The sequence below is a fragment of the Dendrobates tinctorius genome, unplaced genomic scaffold, assembly GCF_039654945.1.
Source record: "Dendrobates tinctorius isolate UK_male_01 unplaced genomic scaffold, ASM3965494v1 ptg000059l, whole genome shotgun sequence".
NCBI lineage: Eukaryota > Metazoa > Chordata > Amphibia > Anura > Dendrobatidae > Dendrobates > Dendrobates tinctorius.
Genome location: NW_027361727.1, coordinates 19,916,673 through 19,938,336, shown reverse-complemented (window position 1 = coordinate 19,938,336; position 21,664 = coordinate 19,916,673). Strand labels below are relative to the sequence as shown.

General features: G+C 43.7%; 1 protein-coding gene across 4 annotated transcripts in view; it reads right to left on the bottom strand.

The window, feature by feature from the left end:
* Positions 1 to 21,664, bottom strand: part of OSBPL5 (oxysterol binding protein like 5) — a 158,969-nt gene that overhangs the window by 131,433 nt on the left and 5,872 nt on the right. Inside the window, exon 1 of one of the 4 annotated variants that reach the window (XM_073578526.1) lies at positions 11,179 to 11,470. The exons of the other annotated variants lie outside the window; for them this stretch is intronic. The gene's annotated coding sequence lies outside the window, so the exon portion shown is untranslated. Of the gene's footprint in view, positions 1 to 11,178; positions 11,471 to 21,664 lie in introns of those variants that run through there. 4 annotated transcript variants of the gene reach the window in all.

Here is a 21,664-nt window from a genome sequence, read left to right as displayed (position 1 = left end):
ACTCCTTCGTTCCGCGCTGTTCCTTCTCTCTCTTATGGAAGCTTATGTTGCAGGTCTACGTCTCTCTCCTTCTCTTCTCTTTCCCATGCCAGCTGGCTCAGATCACTGAGGCAGCTGCAGCACTCTTTCTTTCCCGGACCCGTCCTCAGACTCTCCTGACTGACTGTCCTCCTTCTCTGGGACTCACCCCAGACTGACCTGTAATTCTAAACTTTCCCACTCTTTTATATCTAACTCCACCCACCTCCCAGCACATCTCGTGTTACGAAGCAAGGACCCACGAAAGGTGCTCTGCTATCCTCTAAGCATGAAGCCGCAATCTGGCCCATTGCTGAACTATCCTGTGTGTGGGTGCAGGTGTTGGAGTGAGGAAAGGAGTTCCCAACTTACCTAGGCGGTGGGGCACTACACCTTAGGAGAAGGCGCAGTACCTCTGTGGCGACTGAGCCTCAGCGGCGCCACATGTACATCCGCAGCGTCCAACCCACAGCGTAGAGATGTTATAGCATAGTGGATGGGATTTCAAGAAAACCCATGCCTACTACGCGTGCACTGATGCCTGCGGCTCACCCGCGGAGATGGACACGCAGAGCATCTTTCTAGACCGCAGCATATATATTTATCTTGCGGAGATGCGAGTCTCTGCAAGATAAATCTCACCCGTCCAATGTATTGGACGCGGTGATTCCACATGCGGAATCAGTTGCGTTCAAAATCCGGCAGCGCTTTGGACACAACGGACATGTGCTGCATCCAAAGTGCTGCCAATTACTGACCGTGTGTAGATCTGTACAAATTTCCGCAACACACCTCCGCAGAAGGTCTCTCGATGTGTAAAAAGTTCCTGTATTTTATCCTTTTTCTTTTTTGTACTACTTTTGCTTTGTGTATATGTCTTTTTGTATTGTTGTTTCATCTTTTTATAACTTTCTAAACACTGTACGCTTTTTCATGTATTAAAAGTTGGTTGCTCGCTTTTCTAAATGAACCCTAAACTTCAAATAGTGAAAGTATAGCCTGGTTCTGTTAGCCCATGTGCGTCCGAGTCCAAACAGTGTACTGATCTGGTGCTTGGGAAAGATGGATGTGCATGTCTACTAGTATGTTACCCAGGGCAGGTATTTCACTGGCTTAACAAAACAGCGAGTGGTGGCAGACAAAAGTGTGGAGTAGTGGATGTGTGAACTGGCTGTGGGGTGTGCTTTTATCACTGTCAACCTATTGCGATAGCTAAGTGGACGAGTGAGTGTGGGAGACAGAGTTCCCCTTTATATTTAAATCCTAATCACACGTGCTGCGAGTGGGCAATGTTCGTGACACAGATGTTTTGGTCCTAGTTTTTGCACAGTTGCTCTGCAGTACCCTAATGGAATACAAAAGCAAATTAATTGTTGCGCAGTTGAAGACTAACATGCAACAAGAGAAAGGATCATGATTCTATTTTCAAAAAGGGCATTAAAAAAAGGAAAGCAGTCAAAAAATAATCCTCTTTGAATGTACATCAAATGTTTATGTGCACTTTTTGTTGAATTTGGAGCAAACTCCATCAGCGTAAAAAAGATAGACAAGACAAAAAAAAAAACTTAAAGGCTACAAATGATTAATCGGAGTCACTGTGTCTAAACTATTTTCTATGTTCCATAGAAACAGTAGAAGAGACCTTTAATGATATGATTTGCATGGAAGGATTTTGGGACTGAGAAATATATAAAACAAAGACGTGACCATCAGCAATGTGTAGTGGGGTGATGAACAATACTCTGTTTATTTCACAGGACAAAAATGGTGACATGTCCCCTTTAAATCTCCATTTGTGTGGGCACAGAAACCAGTGGTGGCTCTCGTAATCACCGAGCCGTTATGTCTCCTCTCTAATAAGCAGCAGATAGCGGTGTGACCAGCCAAATAAACAGATTTTCCTGGCTTCCCAATGGAATTTAACAGCGTGAGAATGAAAGGAACAGTTATTCACAAATCCTCTTTACAAGTGTTTATCAAAGCCGCCAGGTCTGGCTTCAAACACTTCCAGAATGTGCCGTGTGGATGTGTGGGAGATGCTTCCCGCTCCCCCTGGATATACAACAACTTCTCATTAACTGGGGTTTCCTCTTAGGTTTTACTGTAGTTATGTAGAGGGTGGTGAGGAGTGACTCAAGAAGGCTTAAAGGGATTGTCCAAGATGTAAAAGTTTCCTCCCAATTGGCATAAACCTTTATTAGCAAACCATATGAGATAGTAGCCAAAGTTTTGTAGCAATGTGTCTATAACTTAAAGAAATATTGACATTTTTCTGTTTAATTGCGGCAGCCATTTTGGAAAAGTGGCAACAGGAAGTGCAACTACATCAATGCTTTTCATTGAATTAGCTTCTCAAACATTGCTAAAAATGTGTGATTGATTAAACATGCTCACAATATAACAGTTGCTAAGAAGATAATTCAAAACTGACTTCCAATACGGCTGCATCAAGTTAACTAGAAATATATCGATGACATTCCAACTATAGTGTACTTTACCGCAGAAGTCAAATACCGAACTTAGCAGCTCATACCGTCTAAATCTACTAAGCTCAATGATTAGCTGCAGCAGTGATGAGCGCTGTAGTTGTGATGTCACAGATGCAACCCAAACACAGAGACTGTATCAGTGGCGGAGACCCAAGGCTGGCCTCGGAAAAAGTGTGCACACAGCCATGTTTGTTGTATTACATCTATGCATTTGTTTGGGCACCACGTTTGTGAAAGTGGAAAATCCCTTTAATTTTCATAACCATTAAAGGAGTGTTCTCATTTTCTTACGTCAGGAGTGCACCATTCCTTTGGCACCTTATTTGCCAAAGGAGGTGAGCTCCTGAATACTACACTGGATCAGCGACATAGTCGCGCTGCTGGTCCGTACTGAGAGCGCTCCTATTCTGTTAGCAAAGCAAAAATAGCCAGATCCGGGCAATCCCAGCCAGACTAGTAAAGTGGCCAGTAACCTTGGCAGTAAGCTATAACATTAAAAATCCTTCTGTTATTGAGAAAAGAGAGGATTTCTTTTATCAGTAAATTGTAAGGTTGCTTATTTATTTATTTATTTTTTTTACAAGCACTTTGCAATTAAAATCATGCAGTAAGATGATAGATCCCCATTAATGTTCAGCTCTCCGCTTTTTTTTTTTTTTTTTTTTTTTTTTACAAACATTTCTTATTAGTGCAAATGATACCATTTCTCCAATGTCCGACTAAGGGATATGCAAGAAAGCGAAATACTAAAGAGTCATTACACAGTAATGAGATCCATTAGGTAACACGGTAAAAATTAACAAAGCCAATTCATTATCCCTACACGAGTTTTCCAAGCAGCAGAGGATTTCATCAGGTCTGAGATGCTGAAGAGATTTCTAGACTTCCTTGTTAATTAATACTTTGTACATATCTACAATAGAGACATGTAGCTAATAAGATGGATAGATAATAGGTAGATAGATAGTAGATAGATAGATGATAGATAGATAGTAGATAGATGATAGATAGATGATAGATAATAGATGATAGATAGATGATATATAGATAATAGATCGATAGTAGATAGATAATAAATACAAAGTAGATAGATAATAAATAGATAGAGAGATAGATAGTAGATAGATAGATAATAGATGGATAGCCTTGTCATGGCTGGTGGGCTCTCACGATTTGGTTTTCTGAAAGGAGGCAATCCCTTTAAATTCAAGGGTTTACTTACTTTTTCTCCCTGCACTGTGGATATTTATTCAATGTTCTCGATAAGAGACATGAAAGGTATAACTGTGTGTGCTATTTGTTTAGTTGGATTGTAGTTAGACTTAATTACTTTGGGCTTTTCCTTTATCTTCCGCAGCCAATACAAAGCAGAACAGATCAATCCCAGCCTGACGATACACGATAGCCGACAGTCAAATTCAGGGAGAGGGGGGAGAAAAACCAAACTCCACATCACATCTTCAGGATGACATTTGTAAATGTCAGTTTCCGGGAATGTATTGGCAAATAGGACATTTTGAAATGTTATAAACATGAAAGAGATAAAGAGGCCTCAGATTATTGGGCCTTTTCTGCGGTCATCTATAAGCACAGTGTGGCGAGACTGCAGAGGAAATCCCACTGGAAAATGGTGCAAATGTTCTGACTTTTCTGCATTTGGTCCTATTTCTCCAAGAGAGTCCCCCAGGAATCTGCTGATCATAGTGCATTGGGCACACAAACACCTCAGTTTAGTAACTCTGTGGATACTTTACGTAACTTGTCCTGTTCGAAACTTATGTTACAGTTCAGAGCTGAAATCTCCCAACATTCCCTGTAGGTATGTGCACACACTGCAGATCCGCAGCAGTTCCGCAGACAGTGTACAGTACCATGTTAGCCAATGGGATTTCAAATCCGCAGTGCACATGCTGCAGATTTTTCCATGCGGATTTGCTGCGGTTTTAAATCCGCATGGATGTCAATTCTTTCTGCGGACTCGGCAATGGTTTGACACCTGTTCCATTGTCCAAGTGTTAAACCGCAGGGGAAAACCGCTGGCAAATCCGGCAGGAAAAATCCGCAGGTGAATCCACACTGTGTGCACTCACCCTAAAGAGTTTTCTGCTGATTTTCGGTCTGGAAATTACGGTATCTTCTTTACACTAAGCACTGTACTGTCATCTAGGAAAACCTCCCCACTAAACTTCATATACGGAAGTATCTGTATACAGGCCTAACTGGTACTAAAAGCAACCAGCAGAATACTGATTGCAGCTCTGGAGTATAACACAGGATGTAACTCATAATCAGTACAGGATCAGTAATGTAATGTATGTACACAGTGACTCCACCAGCAGAATAGTGAGTGCAGCTCTGGAGTATAATACAGGATGTACAGTAACTCAGGATCAGTAATGTAATGTATGTACACAGTGACTGCACCAGCAGAATAGTGAGTGCAGCTCTGGAGTATAATACAGGATGTAACTCGGGATCAGTAATGTAATGTATGTACACAGTGACTGCACCAGCAGAACAGTGAGTGCAGCTCTGAAGTATAATACATTACATTACTGATCCTGAGTTACATCCTGTATTATACTCCAGAGCTGCACTCACTGTTCTGCTGGTGCAGTCACTGTGTACATACATTACATTACTGATCCTGAGTTACATCCTGTATTATACTCCAGAGCTGCACTCACTATTCTGCTGGTGCAGTCACTGTGTACATACATTACTGATCCTGAGTTACATCCTGTATTATACTCCAGAGCTGCACTCACTATTCTGCTGGTGCAGTCACTGTGTACATACATTACATTACTGATCCTGAGTTACATCCTGTATGTACACAGTGACTGCACAAGCAGAATAGTGAGTGCAGCTCTGGGGTATAATACAGGATGTACAGTAACTCAGGATCAGTAATGTAATGTATGTACACAGTGACTGCACCAGCAGAATAGTGAGTGCAGCTCTGGAGTATAATACAGGATGTAACTCGGGATCAGTAATGTAATGTATGTACACAGTGACTGCACCAGCAGAACAGTGAGTGCAGCTCTGAAGTATAATACATTACATTACTGATCCTGAGTTACATCCTGTATTATACTCCAGAGCTGCACTCACTGTTCTGCTGGTGCAGTCACTGTGTACATACATTACATTACTGATCCTGAGTTACATCCTGTATTATACTCCAGAGCTGCACTCACTATTCTGCTGGTGCAGTCACTGTGTACATACATTACATTACTGATCCTGAGTTACATCCTGTATGTACACAGTGACTGCACAAGCAGAATAGTGAGTGCAGCTCTGGGGTATAATACAGGATGTAACTCAGGATCAGTAATATATGTACACAGTGACTGCACCAGCAGAATAGTGAGTTCAGCTCTGGGGTATAGGATCAGTAATGTAGTACATATAAGCAATCATTTCAGTAGAATAGTGAGTGCTGCTCTGAATATTGCTCTAGATAAGAACAGGAAAAGTAATATGAACTATCTTACACGGTGACTCAACAACATAAATTGTATAATTCTGTATGTGACGTGTCACCACTTCTCCCTTGAATGGGCAGATGAAAATGCAGCCTTGTTATGTTGAGTGTCTCAATGTCGCAGTGTCCAGCAGGTTGTCATCATGTGAACATCGGACAGTAATTAAGGTAGCTGAGCCTCCCAGTGTCTCGCTGCTCACAGTGATATAATTTATTATGTCTCAGCCTGGATCTAGTACAGTGCCACCATGATAAACGCTACCAGGCAACCCCAGTAGTTGTGACACTATTGATCTCAGTGCTGAAGTTTGTCGCACCATATTCGCAGGGGAATGATGTTGAAAATATGTAAAATAATAAGCATTACATTACTGTATCTTTCATTCCTTCACAATGCGCTACATTATATTGTGAAATACTCTCGCTATATTACGTTATTTATATAAAACCCTTCAATGAAACTGTCCCATTGTTATCATTGTAGAAAACTTCACATTCTAACGTCATAACCTGACAATTAGAGATGAGCGGCGCTAGATCGATGCTTATCTCTACTGCAGAAGCAGGTAAACTTTTGCTACTTTTCACTTTTCTCAACAATTGCTGACTGACAAAGTGCTAGCCTGCTTTTAAAGCATCATAACAAGCACTTCAGCTGCTGAAGAACACCCGAATAGACACCTCAGCTGCTGCAGAACCTCATAATACACACGTTAGCTGCTGCAGAACCTCATAATACAAACGTTAGCTGCTGCAGAACCTCATAATACACACGTTAGCTGCTGCAGAACCTCATAATACACACGTTAGCTGCTGCAGAACCTCATAATACACACGTTAGCTGCTGCAGAACCTCATAATACACACATTAGCTGCTGCAGAACCTCATAATACACACATTAGCTGCTGCAGAACCTCATAATACACACGTTAGCTGCTGCAGAACCTCATAATACACACATTAGCTGCTGCAGAACCTCATAATACACACATTAGCTGTTGCAGAACTGCATAGTAAATTCCTCAGCTGCTGCAGAACCTGATACAAACCTCATATGCAGGAGAACCTCATAATGCAAATCTCAGCTGCTGCAGAACATCATATTATACACCTAAGGTGAAGCAGAACCATATTTAACAATGATGCCCCTTCACTCTAGCAATTATTGGGGTGTTCAGCTCATAACCTCTGCAAAAGCAATTTTAATCAGAATTACATTATTGTATAATAACACAAAAAAAAATCTGCAACTTCTTTTGTTTCAATTTCTCATCGTTTTAAGTGGTTTGCTTTCTGCCAGTGGAATTAATATAAATTATAACATGAATAAGCCATATACACCATAATCTTTCATATATTACCCATTGTTTTATATATATATATATATATATATATATATATATATATATATATATATATATATATATATATATATATATTGGACTGTCACTTTAATTACACCTGATACATTGACGATCTCACCTAATAGCTACACTAACTTTCTATCAATTTTGTGCAAGAGGCCAAGAAAAGGAGGGTAACTGTGTGACAGCTGAACCAGCTGCCCAAATAATGAGCAGGCAGAGAGCAATGATTCCAGCAAAAGAAACAGATTTCCCTGGTTTCCTAATGGCATTCGGCAGTGTTTTTGTGATAGTGAAAGGAAGAATTGTTCACAAATTCTCTTAGTGACATCAGTCAGGTCTGCCTGCAAACACTACGGGAATGTGCAATGAAGTCTGAGAAATCCCACAGATACATTGTATGGAGAAAAGAATTACGGTAACTTTAAACTGGATGCAAACCATAGTGTTCGTGTCTTTTCTAGGTGGGAGAAATACAGTGGGGGAAAAAAGTCTTTAGTCAGCCACCAATTGTGCAAGTTCTCCCACTTAAAAAGATGAGAGCGGCCTGTAATTGATATCATAGGTCGACCACAACTATGGGAGTCAAAATGAGAAAACAAATCCAGAAAATCACCTTGTCTGGTTTGGCAAGATTTATTTAGCAAATTATGATGAAAAATAAGTATTTGGTCATTAACAAAAGTTCATCTAAATATTTTGTTATATATCCTTTTTGGCAAGCGTTTTCTGGAAGCCTTCACCAAGGCTGCCACACACTGTTGGTGGTATGTTGGCCCATTCCTCCATGCAGATCTCCTCCAGAGCAGTGATATTTTGGGCCTGTCGCTGGGCAACACGGACTTTCAAATCCCTCCAAAGGTTTTCTATGGGGCTGAGATCTGGAGACTGGCTAGGACACTCCAGGACTTTCATATGCTTCTTACGAAACCACTCCTTCGTTGCCCTGGTGATGTGCTTGGGATCATTATCATGCTGAAAGACCCATCCACGTTTCATCTTCAATGCCCTTGCTGATGGAAGGAGGTTTGCACTCAAAATCTCATGATACATGGTCCCATTCTTTCTTTCATGTTCATGGATCAGTCGTCTTGGTCCCTTTGCAGAAAAACAGCCTCAAAGCATGATGTTGCCACCCCCATGCTTCACAGTAGGTATGATGTTCTTTGGACCCAACTCAGCATTCTGTCTCCTCCAAACACGATGAGTTTTGTTTCTACCAAACAGTTCTACTTTGGTTTCATCAGACCATATGACATCCTCCCAATACTCTTCTGGATAATCCAAATGCTTTCTAGCAAACTTCAGACGGGCCCGGACATGTACTGGCTTAAGCAGGGGGACACGTCTGGCACTGCAAGATCTGAGTCCCTGGAAGCATAGTGTGTTACTGATGGTAGCCTTTGTTATGGTGGTCCCAGTTCTATGCAGGACATCACTAGGTCCCCCAGTGTGGTTTTGGGATTTTTGCTCACCGTTCATGTTATCATTATGACCCCACGGGGTGAGATCTTGTGTGGAGCCTCAGATCAAGGGAGATTATCAGTGGTCTTGTATGTCTTCCATTTTCTTATTACTGCCCCCACAGTTGGTTTCATCACACCAAGCTGGTTGGCTATTGCAGATTCAGTCTTCCCAGCCTGGTGCAGGGCTACAATTTTGTTTCTGGTGTCCTTTAACAGCTCTTTGGTCTTCACCATAGTGGGGTTTGGAGTGTGACTGTTTGAGGTTGTGGACAGATGTCTTTTATACTGATAACAAGTTCAATCAGGTGCCATTACTACAGGTAATGAGTGGAGGACAGAGGAGCCTCTTAAAGAAGAAGTTACAGGTCTGTGAGAACCAGAAATCTTGCATGTTTTTAGGTGACCAAATAATTATTTTCCACCATAATTTGAAAAATAAATCTTGTCAAGTCAGACAAGGTGATTTTCTGGATTTGTTTTCTCATTTTGACTCTCATAGTTGTGGTCTACCTATGATGTAAATTACAGGCCGCTCTCCTCTTTATAAGTGGGAGAACTTGCACAATTTTTCATTGTCACATAATGCATAGGCAGCTCTGGTGATACACAGGTTACACATCACGTCTTTCATTGATAATGGACCGTATGCCGCTCTGAGGTTGAGTTGTTGCATATTCAGTTGCATTTGGCAGAAAATACCACAGCCTGCGGCACTATTTTACTGTGAAAACTACTGAGAATCAGAAAAAACACAACAGACCCCATTACAAGAAAGTGGGGTCTGTCTGATGCCGTTGGTGTCCATCGTGTGACAGATGCGGCACTCCGTTATTGTTACTTTTCCTATTACGGAACAAAAAAAAATGTAACTAATAATGCAGTTGTGAACTCAGTCTTACTATGACAAAAGTTTAGTTTCTCCAAAACTTTACCCAAAGATCTTTAGTACAACTCCCAATATAAGTCATAGCTGTTAGTACAGCAAAATCAGTAGTGCAACTTCCCACTATTCACTAGTCACCCAACTATAACCTACCGGGTGTAACTATAGTGGATGCAAGGATTGCAGTTGCACCCGGGTCCTGGAGCCTAGATGATGGTCCACAAGTTCCCTTTGGCCCAAATGAGAAGACCAATACTAACAAAGACCCGTGATAGTTGGGGGCCGTGTTTGAAATGTTATTGTCTACGAATACAAGTTACGCCACTGTACCCCAAAGTCATTAATGTACACTGAACTATACACCATAGCCATTAGTACAGCTCCCATTATATCATGTCGTATGACTCTTACCCGCTCAGCCTCTTAAAATACCCTGTAGTCATTCACAATAACACTTTTACACCTACTCACTTGGCAGTTTTCTTGCTGGGATGAAACAGAGCCCTATACCTATCAGCACTTTACCTAATGATAATTTGTCCAACACCTATTATACCCCACAGTCAATTTCCCACTATGACCAATACTCAGTTTTGTGACTCTCCTTATACCAAATGGTCAAATCATTTAACTCCCCGTAGACCCCACTGTTATAGGACCCTCATTGAGCTCCATCATCATTAATAGCATATTCTCTACTATTTCCCATGGTATTGCGTATCACCTCCATTATAGCACATGGTCATCCTTACAGCCCACATTATACCCCACAGAAAACAGATCAACCACTTTCTCCTTATACACCATGGACATTCACGCAGCTGTTATACACCTCTCATTTCCTCATTATCCCCTACAGTCATTTCTACAACCCCCTCATTATATTTTACGACCTTTGACCAACCCACCACTAAGAGGTTGTGTAAATTTTGTCCGCATGTTACACCACGGTCATTTGTAGGACCCCCCGATTATGCCTTATGGTCTTCTTTCAGCACCCCACTTCATCCAATGGTCAGATTTTCAACCCCAACTACGACGATGTATAATCTGTAATGTCCACATATTGCACATTCCCTTCATACCCCTCGGTCAACGCCCATGGTCTTTGTACAACCCCTCCACAACCCTTCTTGGCCATTCATATACCCCGATAACGGTGAAGTTCTGTAAATTGTTATGTGAATGTTTCACAACCTCGTTATATGGTCATTTACCCACAGACATTGGTACCACCCTCGCTCTCCCCTTCGTGTACCTCCATTCATTCACTATCTGCCTCTGCCATTGTTTACGTCTTTCTTCCAACAATTACCGTCACATTTCTCTCATTGCTATGTTCTATTATAAAAGGCACCAGCAACAGTTAATGGTAAAAAAAAAAAAAACAGTAGGCTCGCAGCATCTCGAGTCAGAGAAGAAAGGAAAAAAAAAAAAAAAGGAGAATGGATTTTTATTTCTTACCTTGTCAATCAAGGGTAGGATCTAGTGGCACATTAGGGCATCAGGGCACTGCCCAACTGGCAGTTTTCCTGATGTTACTGAGTCTCCAAAACAAGAACATCATTCCAGATCATTGCCTTCTCCAGAGGATGCAAGTCTTACAGCCCAGGCTTCTCTCACTTTCCTGCTGTACAGTATGCTCACATATAGGACAAGCAGCTCCTGCGTCTACAGGGAAGAGCGGGCGATGTCAGTGGCAGAATGTGGAGTGTAGACAGCACGACACAAGCCCGCAGGGACAGCAGGAGGAGGAAGCACATCCACACAAATCTGATGTCAGAGGATGAGCAGAGATGTGGAGGGGAGCGGGTGCTGGACGTGACTACAGGATCCGTATTATCTGCTCCGCATCTTATCCGAATCCCATAATAAAGTAGAAGCGACGGCATAAATAGCAATTTCCCAATAAAATTCTACATTACTAATTATCTTTACGGGTCAATTCAAGATACGTCCTCTGCCTTAGCTGAATGTAGGAACCATTTATGGAAACTTATAGCAGCACCTACAGCGGTCCTAAAAATATCTGACACCTGGAGTCGGCTTCACCCTCAAAAGCAGTAAAGGCCAATAAGTGAACCAGTCAAGTTCTTCACCACCAAACTGCATCAAACCTGCCTTTATTGGCCTTGCTTTGTGCACGGAGGCACAGTCATGGGAAACAGAAAAGGGTCTTTTACAAACTGTTCCCACAAAGATCCAACTACAATGGTCCACAATGTCTTGTGCTGCAGTGTTGAGATTTCCCTTCACTTTTTGGTGGATGTCAAAAACAAGCCCATAGCATTATCCCCCTCCACCAAACTGCAGTGGGCACAATGCAGTCAGGTGGGTAACGTTCTCCTGGCATTGAGCAAACCCAGACTCCTCCAAATAAAGTGCAATCGGTCACTGCACAGAACACGTCTCCTCCAGAGTCCAGTGGTGGCGGCTTTACACCACTCCATCCGACGCTCGGCATTGTGCTTGGTGATGTACGGCTGCATGCAGCTGCTCGGCCATGAAGCTCCGGGCGGGGCACAGTGTTTCTGCTGATGTTATTCCAGAGGAGAACTGGACTCTGCAGTTATGGGGTCAGCAGAGCAGTGGTGACTTTTCTGCCTCCTGCTCCTCAGCACTCGGCCCCCCATTCTGTAACATTACGGGGTCTCGACTTTGTGGTTGAGTTGCTGCGATTCCTTTCATGTCTCAATATCACTCACAGATGATGGGGAAGATTTAGGAGGGAAATGTCATGAACAGTCTTTTTACCCCAGTGGCTCCTGTTACAGGACCACACTGATATCCATGATCTCTGCACCACCGGCCGCTCTGTCACATGTTAGTAATGGCAGAATACATGGTGCGGAGTGGGCAGATGTTATACACCTGGCAGTGAAGGGGCGGATGTTATATACTGGGGGAGCAATGGGGCCGGAAGTTATATACCGGGGTCAACAGGGACAGATGTTATATACCAGGGTCAGTGGGGCTGGATGTTGTACACCAGGGACAATGGGGCCATATGTTATACATCAGGAGCAACAGGGCTGGGTGTTATTCATCAGGGCCAATGGGATGTGTCCTAATACATTTTTCAGTATAGTGCAAAGTTATAATGGGATGTCTTCTAGAAGCTTTGGCGCCTGTGACATACATTTAAGTCATATATACACATACAGTGGGGCAAAAAAGTATTTAGTCAGTCAGCAATAGTGCAAGTTCCACCACTTAAAAAGATGAGAGGCGTCTGTAATTTACATCATAGGTAGACCTCAACTATGGGAGACAAACTGAGAAAAAAAAATCCAGAAAATCACATTGTCTGGTTTTTTTTTTTCAACAATTGTGGGGAGGAGGTCAGTAAAAACGCAATACAGGCAGCAGAGCCCTTGGTCTCATCCAACCAGGTGGAGGACAATGGCTCTGTAAAGCAGCTGGAGGAGTGGTGTCAGCAGCTGCAGGTGGGAACTGACTCCACCCCTTCATACCAAAAGAGTGGGGTTTACCGAGTGACTCAGGAGTATGAGCGGGTATTCAGTAAACACCCCCTAGACTATTACATTAACATACTAAATGGGTAGCTGCAGAGGTGTCCGGTCCTAATGCCCATTTTTCTGTGTGACCACTTGGTGGGTACAACATTCTCTGCCCTTACCGTTGTACTATGTCTGTTTTTACATTTTTGTATCTAATAAAGTATTGAATTTTTATGGGACCCCATGACTGTTTTTTTCAGTGTTTTCTCAGCATGCTTTTTGCAGTTGGCCCTATACCTATCCATTAATATACACATGTTTTGAGTGGTAGGTGGCAATTGCCCTATAACTAATGGTATTATTTCCCTCATACATGTGTAATGTTTGCCACTTTGTGCTTATACAGGTACAGAACGGCAAAGAAAGAGTGATCTCCTACGCCAGCAGGAAGCTTCGTCCCACTGAAAGGAACCCTGACAACTACAGTTCCTTCAAACTGGAGTTCCTTGCTATAGTCTGGGCTGTGACTGAACGATTCAAGCATTACCTAGCTTCAGCCAAGTTTACCATCTTCACGGACAACAACCCGTTGACTCTCTTGGAAACTGCCAAACTAGGTGCACTGGAGCAGCGATGGATGGCCCGGCTATCTAACTATGAATTTACCATCAAGTACCGAGCGGGGCACAAGAATGATGCGCTGTCCAGAATGCCCAATCTGCCAGATGCAGGAGAAGACCCTGAGGCACTCGAAGATATAGAGTTACCTGCCTTCCACCGGCCAACTGCGGCCCAACGTGCCCAAGGAGTGAGAAAGAGACGGTCTATCATGAAAGAAGCCACCCTAAATCCATTGCCTCATCATGACCGGGCAGAAACCCAGGATAGCAACCCTGCAGTCCGCCTGGTAAAGGAGCTACTGTCACAAGCTGACTCACTTCCAGGTCCAGATGCTCCTGAAGAAACCCAGTAGTTTTGGAAGGAAAGAGGCAGGCTGTTCCTCTATGAGGGAAAGCTGTGCCGGAGGAGTATCAATGCCCGTACTCATGAGTTGGTCTGGCAAGTGGTAGTCCCAAAGAGGGAAGCATCAATGGTCTTGGAAGCATACCACAATGGAGCTGGACACTTCGGATGGAAGAAGTTGGAGGCCTTGCTCCGGGAGAGATTCTACTGGGCTGGTATGAGGAAGGCCATTGAAAATTGGTGTCGGGAGTGTGGACAATGCAACCTGTGCAGAAGGGACCGTAACAGCCAATGAGCTCCTTTGCAGCCAATAATAACCAAACAACCACTTGAGTTGGTCGCCCTGGACCATGTGAAGTTGATCCCAAGTCGTTCAGGCTACGTTTATGCTCTTACCATCGTTGACCACTACTCGAGATTCCTGGTAGTCGTGCCTGTCAAGGATCAAACAGCCAGGACAGCAGCCAGAGCATTCCAACAGCACTTTTGTCGACCACACGGATATCCCGAGCAAGTGCTTACAGATCAAGGTCCAGCCTTTGAGGCAGAAGTGTTCCAGGAATTCTGTAATTTGTACGGTTGCAAGAAGATCAGGACAACACCGTACCATCCACAGACCAATGGCATGTGTGAAAAGATGAATCAGGTGGTGATCGACCTACTGAAGACCTTGCCTTTGAAGAGAGGAATCTGTGGCCAGAGAAGTTGCCAGATCTGGTCAACCTCTACAATCACATTCCTGTGAATTCCACCAACTGCACTCCAGCCTACCTAATGAGAGCGAGGCCTGGCAAGCTGCCTATTGATTTGGATATGGGAGTCCTGACATCTGAAGTGACATCACCAGATGCTGACTGGAATACAGAACTGCAGCAACAGTACCGTAGAGTACAAGAGTGTGTCATAAAGAGTCTAGCTCAGGCGAGACAAAAACAAGAAAAGAACTACAATCAACATGCACCTGCAGTTCCCTTGTCACGAGAACAGGTCCTAAAGAGGAAAAGGAGGATTCATAAATTGGATGACCAATGGGAAGCTGAACTCTACACTGTCTTACCATCAAACTTCGACAACACCAAAGTGTGCCTTATCAGTAAGGATGGAGGAGAAACCTCATCAGCAGTGTCGATAGATCTGAAACTGTGCCCTGACCAGCTAAAGGAAAGGATGGAAGAACAAAACAACCTTCAACCCATAGAAGAAGAAAAGGTCAACAGTGTACTAGGAGAATTTCCTGCAAATTGGACAAGAATGGATCAAGCCGTCGTAGTCCCTGTCCTAATCTTTCCCCAGCCTACTGCAACTGAAGTAGCAGAGACTCAAGAGAACTCTGAAAATCAGGAAGTTCAGTCAGCGGATGCTACACTAGCAGTGGAACAAGAGAATTCTCACCCTGCCAGTGGTGAATCTGTCATGCCCATAGTGAGTCTAAGAGTTCACAGACGGTTACTACCTAATTTACCCACACCAGTGCTACGTAGGTCTGTCCGTAGTACCCAAGGTATACCATCCCTAAGGTTTCGTATCTAAATAAGTTATACAAATGGTAAAATGTAAATATGCAACTGTTTAAGTTTATGTGCCTACAGAGACTCTGTAAGAACTTTTGAACAATTTCAGTTTGTTTTTGATGGACAGTTGGACCACAGGACTAGGTGTGGTCAAAACTATCTTGTATATAGTTTACCAACTTGCTCAGGAATTGGACCATGGACATTGACACATGGACTAATCGTCATCAGGACTATTTCTGAGCTTTGGGTTTTTCTTTTTTTTTGTGTTTTTATATTTTTCACTTTTGGAAATCTTGGTATATTTATAATTGTTTATATGTTTACTTATTTTCTCTTCAGTCCGGGAGTACTGAATTGCACTAGGGGGGAATGTGGTGCCCCCAGGAGTATGGTCGCCACAATGGCATTACCTTCCTCCTAGGGAGTGTGATGTCATGCTTGGAAGCAATAAAGGATCTCTCTGGCAGTTAAATACAGCACACAACACAGCTCCCACTCCAGGCCAGCAGAGGGAGCTCTGAACCCAAAACTGGGGGAAGAGCTGCTCTCTGGGGGCCAGGAAGGGGAAATGAAGAGTTCGTGTGAGGAGGGCAACATGTGTGGATGTGAGGAGAAGAGCTGGGAAATTGAGCAGGGAGTTCAGGCTCATTCCCAGCTATAGCGCATGATCTGGAGCCCGGTCTCCAAGGCTGTACGGACACTGATGTTCCTGCAACAGAAATTGGAGGAATAGGAAGCTGTAAATGCTCTATTCCCACATAAGACTCGGAGGCACAACAGCGACGTGTGAGCCAGAAGAGGAAGGCTACAGCTGTCTGCCATACGAGGGAGATCTAAAGAGAATAAGCAAGTGGAACTTCAGTGTAACACAGTACTACAAGTACCTAAAACTAAGCGCTAGGAAGGAGACTACACAACCCATCTGCCAAGAGAGATTCCTAAGTTGCTTCCAGGCTAGTCAGCTCCTGGGCCATCTGTAATCTGGACTGCATTTGCCAGGCAAAGTAAAGGTAAAGAAACTGCACCCTGTTGTGTCCTTGCCTTCTTCCTGCAAACTCTCCAGCACTGATACATCTCTGTGCCAAACACTACACCCTCTTCCTCAACACCTACCCCCTTCATCTACTCTGCCCTGGGACTACAGCCCTGCCTGTGGAGGGCTACACCCTCATTGCTGCACCCCACCATCTGTCCCAGAGGATCTGTCTGCAGCGTCGGCTTAACATCTTCATTGCCGAACACCACAGGTGGATCCACGAATCATTCACTCAAACTTTATAACATCACTTAATCCCTTTTACATGGGCGCCCAGGGCCACGGACCGGGTCACCGCTACTGTGACATTCCCCTCTGAGAGACCGGCCCGGTACCGAGTACCGCACTGCCCTGGCGGGTGATCTAGTTTCTATGGTGGGGTTTAAATGCCCCTAATTTGATATTCCAAATATTGGTAATTATGATCCAAATGTGACAAACATTCCAAATCTCACAGACATTGCTGTGGAGTTTGCTGACCCTGCATTATTGCTTATTTAACTCCTACTCTTCTAGGAAAGTTTTAAAAAGGCCATGTTTACAGTAATTTTGCTAATTGTTTTAAAAATTGTCTTACCTTTTTGATCCTGCAGCTCCTATGCAGTCTATGTATCTCCAGACTACAAACAAACCCTGTGCAGTCATATGTTACTCTCTTCTACTGTCTGCAGGTACAGAATAATAGGAGTAAGACAGGATTTTAGGATCAGACTACAGAGGGTTTGTTTGTAGTCTGTAACCATGGAAACATATGGATCTGCATAAGAGCTGTAAGCACAAAATGATGGGTAAATTTTAATCAAGGCTTTTTACAAAGTTGCTTCATTTTCTTATTTCTGGAGTACTGGACCAATATAATATGGATTGAAAACATACTGTATATTTTTTAAGCTAGATTTTTGAACATGGCTGCTGGGATTCTTAGTCATTAGTGATCAGTGCAAATGCTCATTACTTGACTTTGCGTAGGGTGCTCGGGTATGCACAGAGTATCACGGGTGCTCGAGTGAGAAGTTTGCGTCCCCACGGCAGCATGTTTCGCAGCTGTTAGACAGTCACAAAACATGCAGGGATTGCCTGACATATACAGGCAACAACCACAAAACATACGGGGATTGCCTGACATATACAGGCAACAACCACAAAACATACGGGGATTGCCTGACATATACAGGCAACAACCACAAAACATACGGGGATTGCCTGACATATACGGGCAACAACCACAAAACATACGGGGATTGCCTGACATATACTGGCAACAACCTCAAAACATGCGGGGATAGCCTGACATACGTGCAACAACCACAAAACATACGGGGATTGCCTGACATATACGGGCAACAACCACAAAACATGTGGGGATTGCCTGACATATACGGGCAACAACCACAAAACATGCGGGGATAGCCTGACATATGCGGGCAACAACCACAAAACATACGGGGATTGCCTGACATATACGGGCAACAATCGCAAAACAAGCGGGGATTGCCTGACATATACGGGCAACAACCACAAAACATACTGGGATTGCCTGACATATACGGGCAACAACCACAAAACATGTGGGGATTGCCTGACATATACGGGCAACAACCACAAAACGTGGGGATTGCCTGACATATATGGGCAGCAACCACAAAACATGCGGGGATTGCCTGACTTATATGGGCAACAACCACAAAACATGCGGGGATTGCCTGACTTATACGGGCAACAATCGCAAAACATGTGGGGATTGCCTGACATATAAGGACAACAACCGCAAAACATGTGGGGATTGCCTGACATATATGGGCAACAATCGCAAAACATGTGGGGATTGCCTGACATATACGGGCAACAATCACAAAACATACGGGGATTGCCTGACATATACGGGCAACAACCACAAAACATGCGGGGATTGCCTGACATATACGGGCAACAATCACAAAACATACGGGGATTGCCTGACATATACGGGCAACAACCACAAAACATACGGGGATTGCCTGACATATACGGGCAACAACCACAAAACATGCGGGGATTGCCTGACATATACGGGCAACAATCACAAAACATACGGGGATTGCCTGACATATACGGGCAAGCCCCCCATGTTTAGTGGCTGTCTGACAGCCGCAAAACATGCGGCCGTGGGGATTCGAACTTCTCACCCCAGCATCCTTGGCAAACTCGAGTAACGATCACTTGCGCTCATCATTAGCAGCCATTTAACCACAAGGACATTAGTGAAACCCTGATGTTGCATGCGTCTGTAAGACGCACCGTATGATTTCTAAAACATCAGAAAATCCATGGCTCCATCTATAATTTATGTAATATACAAGAGATCCATATGATATGATAAAATGTCAGTAATAAATGTCCGGATGATGCCGAAAAACTTCACAAAATGATGATAAATACAGTCTGAGTTATTCCCGGAGTGCATGTCCCTTTAAACACTTTGTTGCTATTCCATTCATAGAGATGTCTCAATTTTTTTTTTTTTTGCTAATCTGATAATGCTCAAAAAAGCCGGGACACAGTATTGAAAGCTTCCGTCCCTTCCTTCGCTTCTATAAATGTGGATTTTTTTTTTTTTTGCTCTTAAATGTTCGCTTCTCTCCTTTTCATTTTCTTGCAAGGTTGCTATGCAACACTCCATAAATGCCCTCAGCAATGTGTAATTCCATTCTGATAGAGCGCCACCTCTCTGCAGTGAAGGTAAATAGCAGGCAGATCCTGACCTATGGTAAACAACATAATAGCACTACGGATACAAAATGTGTCTATACAGTACATGTCTCTATATAAACCAGTCCTCATAGTACACAGGCACTAAACGTAGAAGTAGAGTCTGGACTTGGATTTTGCTGGCTTCTTCCAGCAGGGAACACTGGGCAAATCTATTTTTTATTGATTTTGATGAATTTAAAGGGAACATTTATATATAAGTCTAAATGGATCAACATGTGACCAATGTTATAGGATAGGGGCACTTCATGAATAATGCAACAACTAATCCCATGTATCATGCATACAGGACAAGGAAGAGATCCCATAAAATATCCAGAAACCCAATATTTTTATTAATCCCAGTTTAAAAGAAATACATAAAAAAGCATAATGCCGTTATAAGGGACGCTAAGCACAATATCAAAAGAGTAGAGGTATAGTAAGGGCAGTAAAATGACGGTTATACCGAGGGGATTACTACCACTGTGCTGACTTATAATACAGTGGGGAAATAAAGTCTTTAGTCAGCCACCAATTGTGCAAGTTCTCCCACTTACATAGATGAGTGAGGCCTGTAATTGACATCATACAAATGCTTGACCAAATACTTATTTTCCACCATAATTTGCAAAATAAATTTTACCAAATCGGACAAAGGGGATTTTCTGGATTTGTTTTCTCAATTTTGACTCTCCTAGTTGTGGTCTACCTATGATGTCAGTGACAGGCCTCACTCAGCTTCTTCCAGGGGCGTGGGGGTGAGTGGATGCCAAGAGCACTACTATATATTTTATTTAATTATTCTAGTCATTTATATAGTGCCATTAATTCCACAGCGCTCTACAAACATTATTGGCACTGCCCCCACTGGGACTCACAATCTACAATTCTTATCAGTATGTCTTTGGAATGTGGAAGGAAACTGGAGTACCCGGACGACACTCATACTGTGTGTGTATGTATGTATGTATGTATGTATGTATGTATGTATATATATATATATATATATATATATATATATATATATATAATATGATAAACCTGTTAATATATATGGTATATATGAATGACGCAAAGTGGAAATGAAGCAAATTTCAGATATAGAAAGATTAAATGCAGTTATTACCATGACCCGAGTAGTTAGTCATTACAATTGTTATGTGTATGTATGTAAAATTATTATTTATTTATATAGCGCCATTGATTCCATGGAAGGCATATGAATGAGATCATTTCCGCCAACCTTTATCGTCATCAGCATGGATATTATTTATATACTAGCTGAAGAGCCTGGCGTTGCCTGGGCATAGTACCTAACTGTGGGTCCCGCTGTCTTCCTTAACATCCCTGCTCTCCACCCGCCGTCCCGTTCTATCCCTCCGCAGCCGCGCTCTACATCCATGTGCCGGTGTCCCTCCACAGCCCCGCTCGCTTCCTTCACAGCCCCGTTCTCTTCCTTCACAGCCCTGCTCTCCCGCTCTCTCCGTCCACAGCCCCGTTGTATTCCTTCACAGCCCTGCTCTCCCCGTCCACAGCTCCGTTCTCTTCGTCCACAGCCCCGTTCTCTTTCTTCACAGCCCCGCTCTTCCGCTCTCTCTGTCCACAGCCCCGTTCTCTTCCTTCACAGCCCTGCTCACCCCGTCCACAGCCCCGTTCTCTTCCTTCACAGCCCTGCTCTCCTGCTCTCTCCATTCACAGCCCCGTTCTCTTCCTTCACAGCCCTGCTCTCCCGCTCTCTCCCTCTACAGCCCTGCTGTCTTCCTTCCTTCACAGCCCTGCTCTCCTGCTCTCTCCATCCACAGCCCCGTTCTCTTCCTTCACAGCCCTGCTCTCCTGCTCTCTCCATCCACAGCCCCGTTCTCTTCCTTCACAGCCCTGCTCTCCCGCTCTCTCCGTCCACAGCCCCGTTCTCTTCCTTCACAGCCCTGCTCTCCCGCTCTCTCCGTCCACAGCCCCGTTCTCTTCCTTCACAGCCCTGCTCTCCTGCTCTCTCCGTCCACAGCCCCGTTCTCTTCCTTCACAGCCCTGCTCTCCCGCTCTCTCCGTCCACAGCCCCGTTCTCTTCCTTCACAGCCCTGCTCTCCCGCTCTCTCCCTCTACAGCCCCGCTGTCTTCTTTCTTCCACAGCCCCGCTCTCCATGCAAAACATGCGGTGACACCGGGACCAGGAGAGATAGGTGCACAGATTGTTGCTTCGGCCAGAGTGGACGGAGCTAGAGCGGAGCTGCAGCGCATGTGACTGGGCG